Source organism: Herpailurus yagouaroundi, unplaced genomic scaffold (genome assembly GCF_014898765.1).
Source record: "Herpailurus yagouaroundi ecotype Mexico unplaced genomic scaffold, PumYag 191, whole genome shotgun sequence".
Taxonomy (NCBI): Eukaryota; Metazoa; Chordata; class Mammalia; order Carnivora; family Felidae; genus Herpailurus; species Herpailurus yagouaroundi.
This window is the reverse complement of record NW_024412422.1, coordinates 892,794-909,357: the sequence shown is the minus strand read 5'-3', so window position 1 is coordinate 909,357 and position 16,564 is coordinate 892,794. Positions and strand designations below refer to the sequence as shown.

General features: G+C 57.2%; 2 protein-coding genes across 3 annotated transcripts in view; one reads left to right on the top strand and one right to left on the bottom strand.

Annotated features, from left to right (window-relative positions):
* The window catches only part of RSPH14 (radial spoke head 14 homolog), an 84,916-nt gene that overhangs the window by 25,146 nt on the left and 43,206 nt on the right, over positions 1-16,564 (top strand). The gene's annotated exons all lie outside the window — the stretch shown is intronic.
* The window catches only part of GNAZ (G protein subunit alpha z), a 30,718-nt gene that overhangs the window by 9,976 nt on the left and 4,178 nt on the right, over positions 1-16,564 (bottom strand). The gene's annotated exons all lie outside the window — the stretch shown is intronic.

Here is a 16,564-nt window from a genome sequence, read left to right as displayed (position 1 = left end):
CCCTTCACAAAGTAACAGCCAAGCCTCTGGCCCCTCTGGGCTCCCTCTGTGGTGGAAGCTTGGGGGCACCAAAGACGGGGGCTCCCCGTCAGCTGGCAGGGTGTGGTCTGAAGGGTGGGGCATTGCTGACCCGGTGAGTGGCATGTTCCAGTGGGCAGTCTGGTGCCCACCCTCAGTGCAGTGCCAACTGCCTCTTCCCGCTGCATCGCCAGCAGAAGCAGGTGAGGCCCGGAATCCTGTGCTCTGGGACTGGTGGGCGGGAAGAGCCTCCGAGACTTCCCTGGCCCATCCTGAACCCTACCAAGGTGAAGTTGGCTTTGCTGTCTCCAGACTTTTCCAGCAGGAATAGGGGGAGTGGGCCCCACCCTCAGACCTATGCCCCAAGGTACTGGCTGGAAGGAGCAAGGGGTGGGTAGGGCCTGTGTTAGGTGTGTTTGCAGCTGCGGACTGGTGTAAAGACAGGGTTCTGCCTCCAGAGTAAAACCACTCCAAGGATGGCGTCAGTCACTCAGGGAAACAGCTTATTCTTTGTCTCCAAAGAAGTGGGGCGGCAGGTCTTTGGCGCTAAGACAAATATATGTGTATGTTTCTCTTCCTGTAAAGCTGCAGAGAAGTCTAGAGTGGCCAGGGGATGCTCAGATGGCCCTGCCAGGTGGCTATGAAAACGAGGCTGATCTAGGGATGAGGAAGAGGCCAGCCTGGGCCCAGACTGCAGGCTGCCCATTGGCTCAAAACCCTTTGCTTCCCCAGCCAGTTCATAAGTCCACTGAGGGTCCTCATTCTTCCAGGGTTCAATTCCCTTTTAGGCTCTAGCTTGTCCAAGAGGAGCTCACCCTGGCCTGGATCTACCCTCAATTTGAGGGGTACAGGCAGAAGGCCTCCCCCAGGGACAGGGTGGTGGTGGCAAGAAACAGAATAAGAGCCCCATCCTGAGCTGGAGGCCTCCTCACACCGTACCCTGGGGGCTGTCCCTAAGGGAAGCAGTGGAAGAGGGACAGGTACTGTTAGGAGCAGGAGACAGGGTGGGATCTGGGGGCAAGAAGGATGCTAGACCAGCAGAACCTCATCTGGGCACAAGGCCCTGTGCTGTTTTCACAAAGATGCTGTTTGGTCAACGTTCGGATACTCCGCTCTCCTTTCAGAGGAGTTACGGACTCAGTGAGGAACCGGGGTCAAACAGCATACCCGGGCTTCAAGACATCCTTTGCCATTCACCTCTGCTGAGAAGCATCTCCAGCCAACATCCTGCCTGTCTCTACACCCCACCACACCCCACACCGAAATCAGGCAGTGCCCGAGACTTTCTGAGGTGTCCCTCTGCGGCTGGGCTGAGCTCACCTCCCTTGCCTGGTGGGAGCCTAGAGATTTGTGGCTGTGCTCCTGACCGGCGGACAGACGGCTATGCTGCAGGGAAGTCTCTCTTGGTCTTTGCCACTCTCCTTTTGAGCTGGAGGGGGAGGCCACTGTACACACTCCCCTGAACTCAAGGAGCTTGGGATGCAGTTGGGAGGTGATGGTAGGAGGAAGGGATGGGCAGACAGACAAAAACCACTCAGTGAGGCAGCACGACTGCTCCTTCTTGGCAGAGGCCCAGTGCGGGAGCAGGGGGAGGAGGCCTGAGTCATTTCGGCTCATGCCTGCAGGGATGGGGACAGGATGCTCGGAGCTCCCCAGGCAGCCCCAGCTCAAGGTTGTTGCCTGCTGGAATCCATGTTTCTTTACCTTCTTCCCCTGCCGCATGGTATGTGTCCCCTCATCGGAACTGTCTCCCGGAAGGCAGGGCCTGTGTGTTCGGCTCACCCAGGCCTGGATGGAAATCACCATAACTGTGCAGACAAGAGGGCAGATGTGGTTACGGTCCAGCTGCCAACAGGGAGACAGTGGGTAAGGAGGCCTCTGAGTTGCCCTCTGTGCTCACCAAGCTGAGAGCATGGCAGCCCCTGGGGTCCTTCCAAATGCTGAGCTGCTGAGAGTCTGTCATAGCAGCTGCCACCCAGGGTGGCTGCTCCCCTCCCTCTGTTGAGCCGAGTACTCAGATGCTCAGCAGACTCACTGCTGTTTCCATGACAACTGAGGAGAAAGCCTCCACCCTCAGAGCCTCACACAGCAACACAGACCGATGGCAGGAGGCTGCCGATCCTTGAGCTGGGCCAGGAGTCCCTTCCCAGGGGCACACGGGCCTGGCCCTGGCTGGCTGGAATGACCAATATTGTCCATCACTATCTACTTGTTGGGGGGTAGGGGAGGGTCTTTGGGAGCTGAGTGGACCCCACGCTTCCTGAGGGACAGGGTAGTGGACAGAGAAGAGGGGAGGTCCTTCTGTGACCTACTCCTGGCTGGAGCACCCCTGGGTGGAGGGGGCCTCCCGATGGAAGAGGAGGTGAGGTGCTGGTAGTGTCACTGAAGGTCGTGTCACTGATAGTGTCTGGCCCTTGGCAGAGTTAGCCTGTAGCAGTGTTAACCTCAACAATTGCCCCTGATGGCTCTGGGCCTTGCTTCTTCCTTTGTGTGGAGGCTACCCTGATGCCTAGATGTCCAGTTCTGTTCATCTCAGAGAAGAGGCTTGTAAGGGGCTCCCAGACATGCCATGGAGGGAAGCCACAGCGGGGTTCTTCCTGATATTTCCATTTTACATAGAAACTGGGGCTCAGAGGGTTAACCTGGCCTGCCCAGGCCCCGCTGCCAGGCTTACCACCCCCATCGCCCAAGGAGAGCCCCCCCGTACAATGACAGCCACCCAGGCCTGGTCATCCCCCACTACTATTGGCCTCAGGAAAGGGGGACGTGTCTGGGGACAGAGCTGGGTGACCAGGGTCACTTCCAAACCAATCTGGTTAGCATTTCCTACTTCTTCCTCCCACAAACCTAAATGCTGCCTTGCCAGACTAGAGAACTGGATTAATGAGGTTAATGAATCAATGAGCCCCTGACTGCCTCTGGAGCCAATGTGCAGGGACAGCACAGAGAGGAGAGCCACCAGGGCAATGTGGGCAAGCCAGGAAGCACTGTTGCTCACCCTCCTCCCCTCCTCCAAGGCATTCAGGACCCCTGGGGTGAGCAGCACTCCCCTTCAGGACAGCCCTGTTTCCCACTGCTGCCAGGCCCGGGTCGGTTGCACCCACCCCCCAAACTTAGGCCCTCGAGGCCCTGGAGATGCGCTGCCCCCATAGCTGTGTGTAAACCCTCAAGATGCCCAGGCTGAGACAGACGGACACAGCCCTGTCCACACATAGGGACAGCAGCTCATGCCCCCTCCTTCCTCTCTATCTGTCGCAGCAACTGGGGGCTTCCTCTCCTCAGCACCCCCACACCCTCCCACTTGATGTCTTCCTATCCCATCCTGTTCTCATGTCCCTGGGCCCAGCCACAGGCCTCCCCAGTGTAGGCCATGGTTACCCCTGCTCCCTGACCCTTGGTCAGATGTCCATTCAGATCAGCACCCACCCCTCTTCCATCTGACCCCTTTATCTCTCTGACTTACCAGCTTTAGGGCTCCCTGGGTGGCATGTGTGGATAGGCTGAAAGGGTCAGCAGCTGAACCCTTAGCAAGTCAGGAAAAAACCCTACAGGGTGAGGGCCTGAGTGAGGAGCCCTCAGACTGTCTGCTCCAACAGGGCTACCCACCCACTCTGCGGCCAGATCCATGGAGGACTGCCTTGGTTCTCCTTGAGCTTTACCTTACCCGAGAGCCTTGGGTCCTGCGAGCCATCAGATAGCAGTTACTATGGGCTATCATGCAATGAGTCACAACAGAAATGTGGTCAATAGGCAATAATGAGAGAAGGCTGGAGGCCCAGTGTCCCACCCACTGAGCACCACTGTTTGGGTGCAGCAGCACTGAGATGCAAGCCCAACCTCCCCTGGCTGCTTCGGCTGCCCTTTCCTCCGGACCTCAGTCAGTCCCTTGGATACACCTTAAGCTCCTACCGAATGTAGTGCGCACTCCTGCCTCGAGGGACAAACAGAGAAGAGCAAGGAGCAGTCCTGGCTTATGAAAACCGAGTCTCCCTAGGGGAAGGACACACATGCCACCAGCTGTCCGGCACCACCCCACACAAGCTTGAGGGCAGGTGGCACGGAGGGGGGTGTGCCGGCTGGGCTGGGCACTGATGAATGAGCTGATTTCTGCCACTAGAGGAGGAAGCACCCCAGGCCATGGGCACAACCCTAGCAGAGGCCAGGTGTGTGTGTGGGGCTACGGTGTGCAGAGGGCCCAGTGTCAGGCTGTGGGCTCTGCCTGCATCCTGTGCCATCGATGATACTTCCAGACACACCTGGAAGCTGTCCACACCTCTCCTTCCCAGTGCTACCATCTCTTGCCAGACTGTCTCCCTGCTTCTGCTCCGTGACTCTGTCATGGCCCTACCACTGCAGAGCCTAACCCTTCCAGTCGCTTCTATCACAGAGGATGATACCATGCTTTCCGCCAGCTCCCTGACTCATCCTGCCCCTCCCCGCCTGAGGGCCTCCACCACTGCTATGCTTTTCCTTCCCTTGGGTTCCCACAGAGAGGACCAGCTCCCCAAGGCCTTCTGTGAGCCCCCTATCTGAAGCACCCCCCCTAGTCACCACCTTAATTTGCTACACAGCTTCAGGCCCAATTGGATCCTGCTCTTGGTATTGCTCATCATCTGCCATGAACACAGTGCCCCGTCTGTCAGGGGCACTGGTCTCTCCAGTGCCCAGCCAGGGCGGTCTGCTGGACGCAGGGTGATGGCAGCAGGGCCAGATGGTGCACGCTGTCGGCAATCCTATTGGCATCACAGCCTCGTGCGGGGCTGGGGTGGGGTGGGAGGAGCTGTGGGTGCAGAGTGCCCCTGCCCCACAAATGGCCTGCAGGCCTCATACTGCCCCTGGCCTCCTCCCCTGCCCAGGACCCCAAATGTGTGGCAGGGACCACCGAGGACAGCAGGGCTGGGCCTCCCTCTCTGAGACAGGCCTTGTGCTGCCCTGGTCTTTCACAGACAGTTGGCCTGTGTTCTTTCTCACTTCAGCTCAGTTGTTCAGTGGCTCAGTCTGGCAAAACTAGCCGAAAAGGTGTTTGCTAAGTAGGTGCTCTTCCGGCTTTAAAATGATCAGGAACTGCCTGATCCTGTGTCTTGGTGGATGTGGTCTCAGGTTTTATTTTCCTACTTCAGCCCCTTGTGGCCAACCCCAGGGGTTTCTGTGTAGAGGCCCCAGGCCCCGACTCCACTGGTGTGTTCCCATCCACACCTTGTGAGGTGGGTCTGCCTGGCACCTGCTCCTATCACCCTCAGCCTCTGCTGCCACCTGAGGACGGACAGTCCTGGGGCCATACAACTCCCTGGCTAGAGTGGAGATTAGCATGTGACACAAAAAGATTAGCAACTCAGGGTGGCACACCTCATGCCCTTGGACAGTCCCAGGTTTTCATGGGGCCCCTGACCTTCCCATCACCTTGTCCTCTCCTTCTCTTCCCCAGATCCCTCCTGCCCCAGGGCCCAGCTTGCTGCATGTCCAGGCAGGGAGGGAGGGGGACAGGAGGCTCAGAAGTGGCCCATTTTAAAGTGTTCAGCCCTGCAGGCCTCGGGCCAACAACGGATGGGGCTTCTCTGGGTTGGGGGTGTGTTCCAACCAGTCCAGAAGTCAGAGTCATTGCTTGCCTGTCCCTTTGCCCCCCAATCCAGTGACAATTGCAACGCTCATAGTAACAGCACTGGCCAGGCCTGCTACTCAAACAGCAAAGCCTGTTTAAACAAGATAACAGGCTGCCAGTAAAGCTGAAATTCGGGTCCTAATAGCCTAAAACCCTCCGAACCTGCCAGAAACAGGAGACAGCTACTTCCTGCCTCCCACAGCAGTTCAGCTTTGGACCCCCCGCCGCTGATGCTTCTCACCCAGCTCGGCACCCACCCTCCACCCCCCTTCTGTGGGCCATTTTGTCTGCTGGCCCCTGTTTTCCCCATGTATACATGGAGGGGACTAGGGAGACCCAAAGTAATAGCAAGGGTGGCAGCCTCCCAGTTCCTGAACTCTCATGCCCTGGTCAGGGGAGAGCCATGGGTCCTCCTTATAAGGTGGTAGAGACAGGGACCAGCTGGGCAGCCTGAAGTTTCCTCATCCGTGTGGTGGGGGCCACACCCTGCCAGGGTGAGGGTCTTAGAGGTTTGTGTGCAGGGCCCCATGGCTGCATCTGGGGGTCTAGTCTCTGTCCTCTGACCTGCCTTTGTTTTCCCACCTGGATGTCAGCCCCTGGAGAGAAAGGGCTGGGGCCTGGGTGCCACCGACCCTCCCAGGGTGCCTGCCTGGCACAGGGCTGAGAACCAACGTGCCTGAATACAATTGTGGTCAGCCCAGCTTGCCCCCTTCCATTTTTTCTGTGGCCAACCACAACCCACACAGCCATCTGAGCTCTGAGTGCATGCTGTGCCCCAGCCCCATGGACTGCCCAAACTCCCCAGGAGGTGCGCAAGGGACAAGGGGCCGGGAGCTATGCCACTGGGCCAGCCTGGACCTGGGCAATTTAGGCCACACAAAGCCCCGGGGCTCCCAATTGCCGAGCTGTCCCCCTGGGAGTCTGAGCGGGTGTCACCAGCACCCCAGACACACACACATCACTTGGTTTTGCTTTCTGTTCTCACTGAACCTCGGAATCGACTTACAGGATCTTAAAGCCAGAAAGGACCAGAAAGGACCATCCCTCTCCCACAAGTATCTGCAGAGCCCTGGGGTGACAGGACCCTGGGGCTAGTGTGACATGGGTGGTGAGCAGCCTGTCACTTGAGGGGACAGATTAGGTATGAGAAACAACTCCCAGTTTGGGGTAGCAAATTCCCAGGGCAACACTGGAAGCATCTTCTCTGAAAGGTTCCTGGAGTTCCCATATTCTGCTCCCTCACTTCACACCCAGCCCCAGACAGGGGAGGGGCCCCTGGGCCACCCAGCAGATTATTGGCAGTACTGGATGAAGTCTAGGCTGTGGCCCCACCTGCCCTCACCTTAACCCCCCGCCCCCCCCCCCCCCACCGCCTCAGGCAGGAGCACGTCTTTTAAAGCCCCAATGCATTTTTGCTTTAGCTGAAATGAGAACTGTTTCCTATTTGTTTTTGTGTTAAATCTTGCCAGCTTGATCTAAGTCCCCCTGCTGTCAGTCACCGATGGGAAATTAGCAAACAGCAGGATGCAGGTTCGTGAAGACTGGAAACTGGCAACACAGATTACAGGCCTGGCCCAGGGCTTGCAGACCATCACTGTCACTGAGGGAGGAAACAGAGCGCAAAAAAACTCTCCCAACTTTAGCTCCAGAGGACTCCTCTGGAACCTACTAGCCTAACACCCTTACCTAACTCTGTTCAACAAGGAGCATGCTTCCATACTCCTGGGCATACTCCTGTACTCCTGGGCCATACCTCCAGGAGCAAAGGCTGCTGAAACCACTGGCAGCCAGTTCCTGCAGAGACATGGGAAATTGGGGACAGGGTCGGTGGGGTGGGGGCGGGGGGAGATGTCCCCATTAAGACACCTTAAGGGGGAACCTCTGGCTGTGGGTCATTACTGCCCTAACACTGGCTTCTCCATCTGCGGGGGATGAGGGAGGCTAGTGCAATCTTCTGGGTCTTCTGGGGTCTCAGCTCCGTTGAGAATCTGATCAGTGGCAGAGGCTCTCCAAGAAAGGATTGCCCATGCATGTGTGTTGGTGCAGCCACACAATGGGAGTGTGATTTAGGGAATTCTGCAGGCCCCTGGGGCCCTCCATGGATCCCAAGCACTGCCAAAACAGGGGCCTCCCCCTGGGAATGGCTGTTGCTGGCCCAGTGCCTGACACTGCATTTGCCCGAGGTGGTGGCTGCTGGCTTTATCCTGCCTAGGAGGGTGCTCCTGTCATTGACAGGAACCTGTACCTGTCATTGGTTCATTGACACACCCTGTACCCTGCTAGGTTCTCAGCAGCAGACAGTGCTCTCTTGGTGCTCACTCTGGCCAGCTCTGTCCAACCCTCTCAGGTCGTTTACAGGTGAGGTAGGGAGGTGAGACAAAGTGGGTGGTGTTCCATTTTTGGCCTCAAGTCCTCGTCTTCACTCGGGAGACAGTCTTGGTCTTCAGGATGTGCAGCTCATGTGTCATTGCCCCCTGGGCGGCCCCCAAACACCTCACCCCACCTCCACCTGTGCCTACCTGCTTCACCAGGGCTGTGCTAGCCCATCCTCCCAGACAGGCAGTGTTGGGGGAGAGAATGGGGTGGCCCAGGGTGACGCCCAGGTAAGGCCACAGGTGGGTAGGACAGTCTGGGCCTAGTTACAGAGCCAGAGCAGTTCTGCCTTGCAGACAGAGCACTAGGTGGGAACAGGGACAAGATTTGAGGGAAGGGTGAGCCAGGGGCCAGCTAGTCAGTGGTCACGGTCACAGTCTCACTGACTGTAGGCTAGACTCACACACTATGAGAGCTCTGGGGGAAGTCAGGCCTCCAACTTCCACAGGTTCCTTGCTGACCAGATGAGACCTCCTGCCCCGCCCCCCCCCCAATACCACTGTAGCCAGGGGACTGGGATGCCCCTAGGAGGAACCTGTCCTGTCCCAGACCTGGCAGTGCCCCAGTGCCCTTGCTCTGAGAGCTCTGTGCCAGGTTCCCTGGTCAGGAGGGGTACAAAAAGCCAAAGTGTCTGAGTGTCAGAGCAGAGCATGATAGGCCTGTCCAGCACTGCCCTCATCCTGATTCAGTGGGGTCTGTAGCCTCTGTGATATGATGTGATGTCATGTCTTAAGAGGCACTTGAAGCCTGGCCCTGGGAGGGGTGTGTGGGATTGAGGGGGGAGGTGGGCAGGATGGCTACCGACAGGCTCCCTGGGGAGCAGACTACCCTGGGGAACCAGTCTCAGCCCAGGTCACACATGGCCCCAGCCTGCTATATGGTGGGCCGGCCTTAGCTCTGGCGGAAGGGGGTGGGGGGTTGCTCAGCTATATGCAGGCTCAGCCCACTTGCTTGTCCAGGGGGAGGTCATGGCAATTTCTCATGAGAGGAAAATGAAATGGCAGGATGGTACCGTGTTCCCCATGGGCCTGTGCTGATTCCCATACCACCTTCCCTGTCACTCAAACCAGGGTCTAAACTCCAATGCTTGTACTCTCCAACAGAGCACCAGCCCCACAGCTCCAGGCGCTGAGGCACCAAAAACAGGCACAGGTAATGGCAAATATCATCAAGACTATGTCTTGTCCTTGAGCTGAGGGGCTGTCTCACTTTACAGATGAGGAAGTCAAGACTGGATCAGATCATCCAAGCTGAGAATGGGCAGGACCAGGGGCCACATCTGGCCAGGTACTGCTCCCTTTTGCCTCCTGGGATCCTGTCCTTGGGCAGACAAGGCTAAAAAAGGAGCCAAAGGGGATGTACCTGGGAGCCCAGTGGGCACTGAACAAAGCACCATGGAGTAGAAGTCTCCGCTTAGTGCCTTTCCTGCTGGCCCAAGGGTGGGAAGCCACCCAAGAACCAAAGGTTGCCTCAGTCAGCCCAGGGCCTTTGGCTGAATGGGTTTATTAATGAAATTAGAAAGTGCATGAGCCAGGGATACGCCAACTGGAGGTGAGGAAGGCAGGATTAGAGTGAGCTGTGGCCCGGGCTTCTGGGCCAGCCTGAGCGTTTGTTCTCTGGATCTGAGGACATGTGTCCAGTCGGGAGCCATGTGCAAGGGGAGTAGGAGTGCCTTTTGCTCCACTGTCAGATACCCAGGGCCCCTCCCCTTCCCTCAGCTGACTGCTACTCTAATCTCCCCGGAAACTCTAGACTGTCAGAGCCAGTGGGGCCTCAGGGGCCCTACAGATGGGTAAAAAGGGGTCCTGCAGGTAACCTGTTAGCACAGAAGCATTTCTGGTGTTGTTCAGGGCAGTTGAGGGACTCCCCTGGGTTGCAGATGTCCTATGTCCCCATCTCTGCTGGTTACTGAGGGTCCCCAGCTCAGCTTGGCCCCCACTGCTCTCAGCCTCCTTCCTTCAGTCTGTTTTTCCTTTTTCTATAATCTTTTTTTATTTTTTTTATTTTTTAGAGAGAGAGAGAGACAATGCGAGCAGGGGAAGGGCAGAGAGAGAGAGGGAGATAAAGAATCTAAATCAGGCTCCAGGCTCTGAGCTCCGGGCTCTCAGCACAGAGCCCGATGTGGTGCTCCAACCCACAAACCGCGAGATCAAAACCTGAGTGCAAGTCGGTCAACCAAATGACTGAGCCACCCAGGCAACCCTGCAGTCTGTTCTTGATAAGTGGACAAGTTGTTTTTCAGTTCTCGGATTATAGAAATCCCTTAAAACAATAATAATCTGTGTCTTAAAACCCAGAGCTGTTCTGATGTGTGCGTAAGGAGCAGAGCTAATGCGCTGGGGAAATTAATTACCCGACTGGTCTGGGTAGCCAAGTCGGATACGGGCTGGGGAGTGTTACCATGAAGCACAGAATGGAGACATTCTGTGGTCAGCTGAAGGGGCGTCCTCTAGAGCAGATCATGTGGCAGAGGGGGAAATGCAGATTGTGGGAGATGCAATGGCCCCAGCAGACCCCGGCTCCACCATCCCAGGGTATGCAGGCACCAATGCCCATCCCAGACAGCTGGGGATTGTTTGCAGCACCTGGGACCTTGGCTCTCCTGCAGGGTAGTCAGTACCCTAGCTCTCCATGCCCCCTTCAAACAGCCCCTGGGTCTTGCCTTTACTGGCTGCTCCCACAGCCCCCACAGCCAGGCTGGATTCTGCAAGGTCCACATTGAATACAGATTATCACCCCTACCTTTATCCCAATCCACCCAGGCCCTGATCCTGATGCCTCGGCCCCCCTTCTCTCCTGCAAGTTGGTCTCTAGGGCAGAGGAGGCCCTTCTGGCTTCTCTAAACCCAGACAGCTTCTTCACAGGGGTGCCTTGAGGCCAGTGACAGCGAGCATGGGGCCAGTGGAAATGGCTGCTGGCTGAGCCACCCTAGCCCTTCAGGGGCTGCGTGATATCATTCTCATCTGACCTCAGAGGAGGAAGGGACACAATCATTTCTGTCCCTAGATGGTGAGATTCTTGCACATAAGAGGTGTGTAAGAAACGCTTCCTGAATGAGTATCACAGGGCTTGTCCTCTCAGATGGAGAAGAATACTGGACAGGCCCTGTCTCGAGCAGATGGTCTCACGTTAGTCTGCTAACGTGCTGACAGAGAGAAAGCAGAACTACCCAGCTCGGAGTCTGCTTCTCTGCGCAGAAAGGATTCTCGTAAATCTGCCTGGGGAGAGTGGGAGGGGAGCCCAGGACGAGCGTGGAGTCACTCTGGCAAATTACTGTTCTCAAGCGGGATGAACGTGAACAGAAATAACACCTGCGGTCACAGGGCCAGAGTAGGGAAATGCTGAGGAGGCTGAAAAAGGGGGACACTGCCTAGCTTTTCAAAAAGACACAGACGGTGAATCCTGTAATTCACCTATCAATGAGGCTGCCTGGAAGGGGCCCTTCTGGCTAGGCTTTGGGGTCACTGGCTGCAGTAGGCTGGTGAGTGTTTAACAGCAGGTTGGGAGGACGCTGATTTGTAGCGTCCGCCAATTTCTGTGGTGTGAATACGTTCTCCTGGATGATTTTAAGCTACCAACATGATGTCTAACAGCTCATCAACTTCCTAAAAATTGAAAATTTGGCACTTATGAGCTGGTACTGGGCAGCTCTGGCCCTCCGGTGGGCTGGTGTGCAGAGAGGGAGGCTCTGTTGCCGCCACCTTGGCTTTCAGTGTCCTCTGAGGCAAGTAATGGGCCAACTCTGCCGGCACAGTGCTGACAGTGCCTGCTTGGCCCCCTCCCTCCTGGTTCGTCAGCACTAGGGCAAGAGGCCGACCCCAACTCGCCTATGAGGGAGGCCCACGATGGAGCCCAAGCTAGTCGACTTCCTGTTTGGGGAGGGCCACCAGGCTCAGAGATCCGAGGAACGCTGTGGAGGTCCCTATTGCAGATTCTGCCAAAGCGTGTGGCAGTCTGTCACAGTGGAAGAGGGGGAGGGATGGGGATCGCATTCCAGCTATGCTTAGTGACAGCCTGTGCCTGGGGGGAAAGGGGCCTCCAGTGACACAGCAGGAGGTGACCACCATGGAGGTGTGGCTGATATGCTCAATGGCAGAGCTGGGTCCCAAGGATGAGGAGGTAGGGATAAAGGAAAGGCTGTATTAGGATCCCAAAGTTCCACTATAGAGAACGGAGCAGGGATGGAGGAGCTGGCCATGCTGAGCAGCAGGTGGGCCTGAGCCCTGGGCTGAGGTTCATCCTTCTGTTTGGCTGGTATGGGACTGCAGACTTACTCCGGGCAAGGAGCCAAGCACAAAGGTAGACAGAAAATGGGAGCCCGTGGAAGTTCTCAGTGCAACAGGCATGAAGGAACATAGGAAAGAGCTATTGACAATGGCCTCAGTGGCTGCATGTCTCCCTGGGAACACAGGAAAGGAAGTCTCAGCCCAAGGAACTGACATATCAGTTGGCAAGTTCTGTGGATCACATATAGGCATCAGGCTGTGCTGCAGGGGAGTGACAGCTGATGGCTGCTGCCTTCTCTACGCTCCCTCCACTTCACCTCTGCCCATCATGGGCTGGAGCCAACACTCTGTGGGGACTCATTTGATGCTCAGGGTGGCCACACACTGAGTGGGGGCCATGGGCTCACTCCCAGGGTTCACTGAGGTGAGAATCAGATGGCCTTAGCCCTGTTAGGACTATGACAAGGGCTGGGCAACAGAAAAAGGATCTTGGATGGGCCCAGAGTCTGAGGAGCCCACATGGAGGCAGAGGGACTGTTCACAGGTACTGACAGCACCTCTGGGCCACCAGAAATCCAGTTGTGAATGCATGTGTGCCTGTCCCCCTTGCAGCCAGCCACAGAGAGAGAGCTGGTCTAATCTGTGGGAGGGATGCTGCTGGGGAGAGTGTGTGGCCAGCTGAGCCCTGTGCCCACCTGTACCTGCCATGGGAGGCACTGTCATGGCCCAGCTCTCTTACTGCCTTTGCCTCTTCAGAGCAGTTCAGATCTGTGCCTGGGGTTGTCCACTCCAAGGAACCCAGGCCCCTCTGCCAGCCAGGCCCTGCCTCCTGGCTCTGGTCCAAGAGGTCTCTGATGTCCCAGGGTCATCCACAATTTGTGGAGGTTGCAACAAATTGGATGTGGCCCTGGAACATCATGAGACTGGAAGGAGCTGCTCAGGGAGACCAGTGCCTGGGGGGCAGAAGGAAGGCCAGTGGCCTCCATGCAGGTCAATGGCATGCCTCCCTGGAATTGTCCCAAGTCCCCATGGCACAATTCCTGGATCTATGTCCTTGACCAGTCAGGAGCATGAGGCAGAGTGGGGATGTACTCTGCTCAGGCTGCCTGTGGTCCTGGCACTGATGGCGTGGGGGCAGGGACAACTCTGACAGCCACTCAACTGTCCTGAGCCCAAGGGTGGAAACCAGTCCCGCCCCAAGGCCTTCCGTGGAGCACCCCTGTACCTACAGGATGTGGGGATTCTGGAGTCCCCTGGAATCTCTGAGGGAGCACTGCAACTCCCCATCCTCTGAGAGCCCAGGGACACATGATGCATGATCTCTAGGCCTCAGTTTCCTTACTTGCAAAACTGGCTGGTTAAGGACACTAAAGGATATATGAAGTCCCTTCTAAATCCAAGCAGAAGTATCATCCACATCTGGCTATTTCTCATTCTAATCACCTCCTTTGGACCAGCTCTGTGATCACCAGCTCTGTTAACAATAGGTAGAAGCCTGTCTTCCTGCAATACAGTGCATCACCTTTAACATGCCATTTTGTGACACAACACAACGTTGCCATTTCATGACACAACACAACGTTTTAAAGTGCCAAAACCAGTTCCCTTTAGGGCTGAATGATAAAGCAGTCCTAGGGTGTGGGTACACAGTTTGTAAGACAGCCTTGAGCAGCCCACTCCTCTGGGGCACACTGCACAGGCCACCCCTTAGGGCCCGGCACTTTCAGGGGCTCCCCAGAAGGGCTGAGTGTCCCAGTGGCTGTGCACCCAGAAGATGGGACTCTGAACTCTGGCTCTTCCCCAGCCTGCATACTTCCTGCCCAGTCCAGTCTGCTGAGCACCACTGTGTGCCAACCCTGTGCCCATAGCACATGCCATCTAGGGTGGGTGGATGACAGGGCTGTGGGCCTGTGACCTGTGTGGAGTTCAGCTCCCCTGGGAACTGAGGGCCCCAGGATGAGGAGGAGGCCCCAGCTGAGGGCCAGAGCTAGGCAGAGGTAACATCGATAGTCTAGAGTCTGGTTATGTAGCCCCCGCCACCTGCTGAACCTGACCCCCTAAAGGGCATGTTCCTGTGTTCTACCCATCGCCCTAGGGACCCTCCTCAATACACATCAACCAGCTGTCTGTTGGATAAGCAGTGGGGATGCCAGGGCTCCCACACTGAGCCTTGCCATGGCCCAGAGCACCTGTGGTCACAGTTGGTCCTAGATGAAAGCAAATCAAGGGACACCCCTGGGAACTGCTACCTGCCAGGTTCTGAAGGAGGGGCAGGTATCCCAAGGCAACATGAGGGTTTGTAGAAATGATGCTGCAACTATGCTGGATGTGTGCCCCTCTCCCCCCCCGCCACCCCCCTCCCCACCCCCCCCCCCCAACAGCTCCTTGTGCTGCTTGGATGGTTGGGCTCACCTTGGCGTCTAGCCTCGAGTCTAGGCCTTACATCTGCACAGCAGGTACACAGCAGGTGCACAACACGTGCACAACAGACCCTCTACAGGGCTGGGAACACTAACAGCTCCACCAGAAAATGGGTAACTAGTGAGCTCCCTGTGGGTTTTCACATGAGAACACTTTGACACTTCCTAGGCAGGCCTTTTAATCTGCCCCTTCTGAAGAATCCCCATACCATTAAGCAGCCGCAGAGTCCATTAGCAGATCCACAGGGGCAGAGATTCAGTAGCAAATGCCCACCCCCTGTGCCTTCCTACGGTTCCCAGCAGGGTGTTGGGGCCCTACCTGGTGGGATGTGTGATGAGAAGTTGGGTGAGACGCCCACAGGGGGCCTTGGGCACATAGCCTCTTGGGGCTATCACAGTGGGATAGGTGCTTAGTCGGCACACCTCTGCGCCTGAGGGGGGCCATGGCTGAGCCTCTGAGTTTAAAGCTCTGTCTTTCTTTACTCCTGGAAGAGGCCAGGGACAGGCCCAGAAGGAAGGCGGAGCTGCCAGGAAATGGCTTTCCCAGAAAAGGCAGGCCAGAGGCAGGGAGACCTGGTGTGGCCCCAGGCTGTAAGTGTGGTTCAGGGAGGGATCATGACCTGTCCTAAGCCTGGGCACTCCCATCTATTCCCCCACCAGTGACTGGGACAATAGGCACAGCCACCCCACAGGATCAGTCAGGTGACACATCCCTGTGCTCTCTGAGGGGGCCCCATGTGGCGATAGTAGAGGCCCACGTGACTCTGGAGGCCCCAGGTGCCTGCTGGTACTGTATAGGGGCATGGGGCCCCAGGTAGGCCCGAGGACCCATTAAATTCTTCCAGGATGAGGGTGGGGAATCACAATCAAGGCTGGGCCTGGCTTCTTGCATCTGCTCGTTGCCATGGTCCACGGACACCCGGAATCTGCCTCCCCCTGCCCAGGTGCTGCCCTGCGCTTGCTGTAGCCCTCCACAGCCCTCCACAGCCCTCCACGCCCAGGAGCCTAGAGATCCTGACGTTACCCTTGGCAACGTGCTGACGCAGATGCCAGCGGGCGGTGGGTGGGGGGAGGTGGTGGTGGTGGCTGTGGCTCGTTTGCCAGGCATGGGGGCGGGGGGCTCTGCCAGCCCGCTGTCAGAGGGAAGACGAGACCTTGAGAGCCGAGCGGGGGAGAAGAGCTCTGGGGAGCCATGTCCAGAGCCTGGCACCGGGCCCCCAGGTTCCCTTGGTTTCTGCAAAAATCACCATGGCTGGTTCTTGGCTGCCTTGCCTTTGCTGCGGCCCAGGGAAGACAGTTCAGGGCCCTTGAAAAGAAGGCATGGGTGGCAGTCCTGTCCCATCCCCTATGGCGGCACTTGCCTTGGCCGGGCAGGAGGAGGACAGGGGCACAGAAGAGGTGGGCCAGCGGTGGTGACGGGAGCTGCCTGTAGGCGCCGGCAGAGGCAGGCTCTGCTTTCTGCCTGGCCCGGCTCTCCCCTGGGCTGTCAGCCTACCACAGCGGCCAGCCGGCTGGAGGAATCACGGAGGGTATTGTCTTTCCTCGGCAGCCTGTTTGTTTTCCATCCCAAGATATTGCTGGTAGAGCATGAAAGGTCACAACTATTTGGAATCCAGTGAATTTCCAGCCCTGCTTGAGTTTCTCATGAGGAATTTCCTTTTCTGGGGAACAACTACCTCCCCAGGCCTGCTGAGACCAGGGTGGCAGCAGTGGTGGGGTGCAGGCCTGGCTGCTAGTCCCTCCCTTCAGAAAATGCCCTGAGCAGCTCCAGAGCCTGGCAAATGCAGGCTTCCCAGAAACACCCCTCCCCCCGCGAGCCAGGCCGGCAGCTGCCAATACTGCCCAGGGCTGCCTGCTGTGCCGCCACAAGGACAGGGCTGGGAGTAGGCTAGTGATGCGAGGGCCTGTGTGGGGCTGCCTGTCCAGTC